Source organism: Propithecus coquereli, unplaced genomic scaffold (assembly GCF_000956105.1).
Source record: "Propithecus coquereli isolate 6110/MARCELLA unplaced genomic scaffold, Pcoq_1.0 Scaffold293, whole genome shotgun sequence".
In the NCBI taxonomy this organism is placed as follows: Eukaryota; Metazoa; Chordata; class Mammalia; order Primates; family Indriidae; genus Propithecus; species Propithecus coquereli.
In genome coordinates, this window is record NW_012148541.1 from 491,558 (window position 1) to 499,704 (window position 8,147).

Consider the following 8,147-nt stretch of genomic DNA (forward strand, 5'->3'; position numbering starts at 1 on the left):
TTATGGTAAAGACTTTGTGTATGATTTTAATTTAATATTTCCTTATTGCCTATTTCTATTTCCTATATTTTATACTGAATATATATGACTTGTGTAAGATAATTTAGTATATCATGGTTGTAATTTTATCCATATGATTATTGAGTTATGCTCAAAGAAATTTCATTTTGATTTATTTTTTCATTTTGATTTAAATTCATAATTGTAATCCTGAATTGATATAGCTTGTTTCAGAATTACCTGAATGAAGATGAACAGTGGCTTTAGAAGCTAGATTAGTTTATTTTAAACAATTATGTGATACGTAGTCTACAAGGGGTTAAACTTTAACACAGAAAGTCTTTGATGATAAATACAGGTTTACCTATGTATAAATCATCACTTTAAGCAATTCAGTTCTGAAAGTCCATGAAGAATATTTCTAAGGTATACGAATTGCAAATAGCATTATTTCATCTAGTAAAGTTTATGATAAAAACAGAAGGTAAGCTTCTGATCTTTTGTCACACTATAATAAATTGGAAATCAATGAAAATTGGATGGTTTTGAGCTAAATGTATGTCTTCTTGCTATATTGTTTATTTCTCTTTTTTGTCTTAATTAACACTTTTTTTTCCTGAGATTTCATTACAGTGCTGAGATGTACTGTAGAATTATGTAGGCTATTGCCTCAGAATAGAATATGAGAAACAATGTGTTAGAAAACTAAAATCGATGGGAAAATATTAGTTAAATCTTAGCCCACTTACCAGAGTCAACCCTTTCCAAAGCTGTTACCATTTGGTCTCCCTGATGCAAGCTTATATTTGATGAAACTACAAAATAAAAAACAAGAAATAGCTGTCGGTGCCTAAGCTATCTTAAATCAGGCTTAGTTAGCAGCGTGGATGTACTATTCTAGACAAGAATATCGGGCAGTATTTGGCCTGGGAAGGGGAGGAAAGAAGAACACTAGAGCAGATGAGGGCAGTATACACCAAGGCTGCCTTAAATCTAGCCACAGTGCCAAATAAGCACATGAAAAATGAAAATTTAAGATTGGTCTCAATGAAAAACATTCAGATATTTCAAAGTCTTTGCAATTTTCACTTTGCAGGAGGATATTAGGTTTACTCAGCTATAACAATATGATTCTATAGATAAGTCCACGAGTCTATGATTTCATGCAATTTGTTTAGCTGTCATGCCATGTATCTAAGTGACAGTTTTTATCAGTAGAAATGGCTTGTGCTCATGATTATCTTTTGAAAGCAGTGAAGCTTAGCAGGGTTTTACAAAGAAATAAATGGTATCTTTTTGGAAACAGAGATCCAGAACATGGAGCAGGAGAAAGAACACTGAAATGACAGTCAAGACACTTAGAATTTTGTCATAATTCTGGCGTTTATTAGCTGTATGATCATGGCCAACTCACTTTACCTCTTGATCTCAGTTAACAGATTCTTAAAATAAGCCATTTGAATTAAATTATTTGTATGGTACTTTCCAGTTCTAATTTATTTATACAGCGCATATGTATTAATTGCCTGTTATAAGAGTACAATATCATAGTAGCTAAAAGCATGTTTCTGAAATCACTCTACCTAGGTTTGAATCTTGTATCCACGCTGTACTAGCTGTGTGTGCCAATGGCCAAGATATTTTAACTTCTCTGTGCTTCAGGGTCCTCTTCTATAAAATGGGGATAATAATAGCACCTACCTCATGGAGTCACCATAAGAATTAAAGGGAAACCACATATTAAAGAATTTAGAACATTTTCTGGCAATCAATGAATGTTAGCTATTATTATTATGTGCTAAGCATTGGAGACACAATGAGGACCAGGAATGAAATAGTCCTTTTTCTCAGAGAGCATCCAGACAAGAAAGAAAAAAGAAATAACAAAGATGGATAAAGCTGTGATAAAGGAAGTAGTCGCTAGGGAGAAATACAGAAGAAACAGCTGGGGGCCTTCAAGTTACTTGTGGGAAGGGCTTAAACTGAGAAAGAAAGGATAAATTAGAAGCAGTTTATTAAGGAAAAGGGCAGGAATATGTTCCAGACAAAGGGAACAGCACTCTGTGGTTCAGTAATTGTTATGGATGAAGACACGATATTTCCATGTAGGTGCAATCCATAAAGCAATTAACATACGTTAAAAATGTACCATGATCTTCTGTTTATCAAAACACACCATGAGGGAAGTAAAAGGGCAAATGAGTATGAGAAGATATCTGTAGCACACATATCTGTCATAGGACTTGTCTAGGATATATAAAGAAAAGAATGAACAACCCAATAGAAACATGAGCAAAAGACTTGAACAGATACCTTCTAAAGAGGCTATCCAAATAAATGATCAGTAAACATACAAAAACAGCATTAAATTTCATTAGTCACCAGGGAAATATAAATTAAAACGACAATGTAATACCACTACATATCCATGACAATGGCTAAAAAATTAAGTATTGACAGGGTTGGGAGAAATTGTAACTTTTATATTACTGCTGGTGGGAATGTAAATTTGTACACTCTTTAGTAGTATCTGTTAAAGCTAAACATACACATATTTATGATCCTGTTACTGCCCTCCTATGTATATACTCAATAGAAATGTGGACATATGTTCACCAAAGGACATCTGCTAGAATGTTCCTAGCAACATTATATGTAATAGCTACAAAACTGAAAGTCTGAATGTCCATCAGCAATACAATATATGCACAAACAATGAGTGCGATGCGCACCTCCGGGGGAATGGACACACTTGAAGCTCGGACTTGGGGGAGAAGGGAGGGTAAGGGCATCATACGTAACCTAATCATCTGTATCCCCATAACATGCTAAAATAAAAAAAAATAAAATAAAATAAATCATACTATACTACCATACTACACTATATAGTGATGACAATGAGTGATCTACAACTAAACCCAAAAATATGGATTCTCACAAACATAATGCTGAGTGTAAAAGTGCAAACACACACAAAATTTTATATGATTCAATTTACATTAAGTAAAAAATTGTTTTGTGTCATTAGATGTCAGAGTAGGAGTTACTCTGAAGGAGAGAAAAATGAAAAATGACTGAAGGGGAGTACATGGGTGGCCATTAGGTCTCTGGTAATATTCTGTAATCTGATCAGAGTATTGATAAAGTAACCTAGGAATCATACCTGAGTCTTCCTATTTTAAAGCAGAGTGGAATGTCTGTCAATTGGAAATAGAATTGACATTCTTCTTCCAGATCTTTAACAATTAAGAGAAGAGATGATCACAGCAATTCCAAAAATTGCATGAATTTTTGTTTCCCTCTCCCTTATGAATCTAGGATGATGATGCTTTCAAATGCAGAATAATAATTGAAAAGTAACAAAATGTTAAGGGACCACTGATGATATGTGTAATTTGCAATAATGAAACTAATACAGCAAGGTGGCAGCTTACACGTCAGATGTTGTAAATGATAGGTTGGGCATTTTCCGTATGAATACAATTTTACATTTTATACCTTTATTCACTGTATTCACTCATGGAAGCATTAATGTTGGTGATATTAACCTTGTTGGGACACTCAACTAACAGTCTTTGAAATATGACTGCTATGATTTGGATGTAGTTAGTCTCAACCAAAACTTATATTGAAATTTGATCCCCAATGTTGGAAGGTGGGGCCTAGAGGGAGGTGTTTGGGTCATGAGGGTGGATCTCTCCTGACTAGATTAATGCCCTCCCTTGAGGGTGAGTGGATTCTCACTCTCTTGGGAATGGATTATTTCTCATGACAGGGGTTGTTAAAAAGAGTCTGGCTTCTTCAGTTCCTCCCTCTTGCTTTCTCTCTTGCCATGTGATCTCTTTGCACAAGGCAGGCCTGAATCTGTTCTGCTTTCCACCATCAGGGGGAACAGCATGAGGCCCTCACCAGCAGCCAAGCAGATGCTAGCACTATGTTTCTTGAACTTCACAGCTACAGAACCATGAGCTAAATAAACCTCTTCTCTTTGTAAATTACCCAATCTCAGGTATTCTCTTATAGCAACAGAAAATGGAGTAAGACAATGAGTATCCAAGAGTTGGATTCCCCATCTCTCATTTTGCTTTAATTCCTCATGTCACACTGTGTACCCCACCTCAGCTTACCCAATCTAAGGAGTGGGCAGGAATTTCCTCATTATTCAAAGGGCAAATGAGGGAATCATGCCAGATCTCTTCTGCTTAACTTTGAGGGGATGCAGTCTCTTGGAAAAGCTTTTGTGCTCATAAGTTTTCAACCAAATTAAGAGCCCAATGTAGTAGACTGAATAATGGTCACTCAAAGGTCCCAGGTCCTAATGCCTAAGAACTTCTAAATGTTACCTTATAATGAAATTGAGGCTTTGCAGATGTGTTAAATTAAAATTTTTTACACAGTGGAATTATTCTAGATTATCCAGATGGACCTGAAATCCCATTGCAAGTGTCTTTATAAAGTAAGCAGAGGGATATTACACACAGACACAGAAGAGAAGGCCACATGAAGAGAAAAGTAGAGATTAGAGAGATGTGGCCACAAGGCAAAGAATGCCAAGGAATTCAGGGAGCCACCAAATGCTGGAAGCATCAAGGAAGGGATTCTCCCTAGAGTTTCCATAGGGAGTGTAGCCCTGCCAACATAATATCTTGATTTCAGCCTGGTGAAATTGATTTTGGATTTCTGGCCTCCAGAACTGCAAGAGAATAAATTTCTGTTGTTTTAAGCCATCAAATTTATGGTAATTTGTTATTGTAAATACAGAAAACTTACAACCCTCTCATAAAAGGGAAAATATAATTACCATATTATGAATGTGTGTGCATAAGAAAAAGTTTGATGGGCAGAAATTCAATGTGTATATATACCTTTTCTTTCTACCCTTTAGTAAAGCTGTTAGATGGCCAGAAATATTCTATATGCCACCAACTTCCCTGATTCCCAATGCCCAGAACAGTGCCAGGTTTACATTAGAATGTATTTTTTTTTTTTTTGGAGTAAAGGAATGATCAGAAATACAGTTATGCATTTCTTCGACATCTTTATGCACATTAATCTTTAAATAGAAATTTCTAACATATTGATCGTTTAGACATAAAATTGAAAAAAAAATATGACCTTTCTAGTTAAAGTGTGATCTGAAGACCAGAGCATTGGCATCACTGGGGAACTTGTCAGAAACAGAAACTCTCAGGCTCCACCCTACATCTGCTGAATCAGAATCATCTTTTTAAGAAGATTCCCTGGTGATTCCCATGCACATTAACATTTAAGAAGTACTGATCTATAATATAACCAGGGAAAGCTGAACTCTGATTATTTGATAATATTAAGAAAATATGTTAACTTTTTTAGGTGTAATAATGACATTGAGTTCAGAATCATTTTAGAGATATTGAAATATTTCTGAATAAAATTAAATGATGTCTGGGATCTGGGATTTGCTTCAAATCATTCTTGGGGTGAAGAAAGGAACTAGGTGTATTCAAAGAACAATTTTGGCCATGAAATGATAATTATCGAGGCGGAGTGATATGTACAAGGGGGTTCATTATACCGTTCCCTCTACTTTTGGATATGGTTTAAATATTCCATAATGGAAAGTTTTAAAAAATGTCTAGGTATAAAGTAAGTCATTTTATCCCATACACTTATATGTGCACACAGGCATTCTTTTGTACTGGTATCATCATAGCTCACTGCAACCTCAAACTCCTGGGCTCAAGGAGTCCTTCTGCCTCACCCTCCCACGTGTGGGGGCTATAGGTGCGTGCCACCACATCCAGGTAATTTTTCTATTTTTAGTCAAGAGAAGGTCTCACTATGTTGCTCAGGCTGAGGTATTCTTTCATAAGAGAATCTGCTCAATAAATGAACTATAATTTAAATACAATTGATTCACTATCTGCAGAAAAAACAAACATGCACCATAGTGATCCCATACTTTCCTCTACTCCCATTATAATCTGTTATCTAAGATGGAGAGTTTGGGAGCAGGGGCAGATAAAAATGACCTTGGAGAATGTACTGATGCAGCATTCTCCAGAATTATGTGGTCTTCCAGAGCTTGGGTACAGAGCCTTTTTAATGCCCAAAACACCTATTCTGAGCAGACAGTATTCCAGATACTGTATACAACCACAATGCTTGATTAGGGAGTGAAGAACTCTAACTGGACAATCTTCAAGGGTTGGACAGAATGGATGAAGGATTAGGAAAAAGATTTTCTGGTATTGCTTTAAGGGACAAGCTAAGTAACAGCAAAAGGGATCCATTTTGCTGGCATCACCTTATTATTATTAAGGAGAAGTATTTTTTTTAGTGATAAATACTGTATGTCTACCACTTCACAGGCAGGAGTCTGAAAATGTGCGTCAGTCGAATATTTAGCTCTGTTTTCCTCCTAGGGGTTTTCAACTCTAATTACTATTCATCTATCTTATCAGTCTGCCTCTGTTGCTACTGCTGGAAAGCAGCAGCAGCAGCTCCTACAGAGATGATTGGTCGCTGGGTATGCTGCTATTCTATCTAGCTGCAGTAGCACATTAAGCCCCACTTTTGCTAGGCAACCAAGCTATCATCATTACTGAGGCTTCAGTTCATCTTCCAGTTATGATAAGAAAATTCATTCCATTAAACTAAATTGGCCACAGAAAACTGGAAGATTTTATCCCCTTCCCCACCTCATTTTTCTGAATACTTCAGACATATTGAGAAGATATAATTATTACTATTTTTGAAAAGGGTACTCAATTTTGCCTGGTCAGGACTCCCTATTCTTGATAATCAGGTCACATCCAAATTGAAAACCTAAAACAACTGACTGATAAACTGAATTGAGCAATATCATTGTGACAGAATTTACCTTACCCAGCTGCTTTGTGAGCCTAGGAGTTGGCGGGGGGGTCGGTGAGGAGGTTGGGATTTTCTATAGCAATGTAAGTGTATCATATATGTTTTTCAATCAAACTGAATTCACTTTTGAAATAAAATTAATGATATTGGCTTTGTAGTCTTTTGAATGCAAAATCTCCTTCTCTCTCAAAGGCACTGTAGCCTGTAATCTTTGGGTTCAGTAAATGAGAACTCCAAGCTACAAGTGCATGTTTAGTATACCAGCATTTAGCTTAGGACAGAGATCAATTAATGTGGAAATAAATCTTTGGTCCCAAGACTGATGCCAGGCAAGATCCCAGGTAGATCCTTCACAATGTGGAAGAGTAAGGCTGAGGCGAAATGAAATAACTTGGCCAGAAGGTCTGTATTATCAGTTGCTGACTGGTATCTAACCAACACATCCTGACAATGATTGCAACCCCTGCCCACAATCCTAGGGCTCTGCAATTCCCACAACAAAAGTGTATGGTAGATATTACTGTGCTCATTTTACAGATCGAGAAATTGAATCACAGAGATCAAGTGACCAAAACACCTTTTGAAACGTATAGTCTGGTCCACTCTGTTGGACCAGACCTGTTAGACCTGTTATTTCAAATTGAAGTATATACATCTCTGATAGTATATGAAGACTTTCCAAAGGTACACATGTAGGGGTTGTTTAAAAAAAATCATTTTCGAAAACTTAAATTCCATAAACATTTTTTTTCTTTCCTAGTATTGATTGTTTTCCAAGTCCCCTTCTACCATCACCCTTCTCCCATTTTACAGAAGAAAAGCATACCTCTTTCCCATCTAGAACCTGATTTTTTATTATTTTCCCATGATGTGCAATCTCCAAGGAATGCTACAATATGCATTAACTTCAAAAAACATTTTTCTCAGTTAAAAAAGCCTGACACAAAATACTATGTTTTTATAGTATTAGTGTAGAATCACAATAATTTGTTTTATGAATACAATAAAAATATTGTATGATTACATTTACATGAAATTCACATAAGAAAGCAAATCTATTCAGGCAGAAAGCAAACTAGTGGTTGCCTGGACCTGGGGTTAGGAGGAATGACTAATGACAAATGGGCATGAACAAAAAATTTCGACATCATGGAAGTGTTCTAAAACTAGATTGTAATGATGATTTTATGACTCTATACATTTACTAAAAAAATTATTGGATCATATATTCACAATGGGTAAATTTTTGATATGTGAATTATGCCTCAATAAAGCTGTTGGGATTAAAAAAAAAA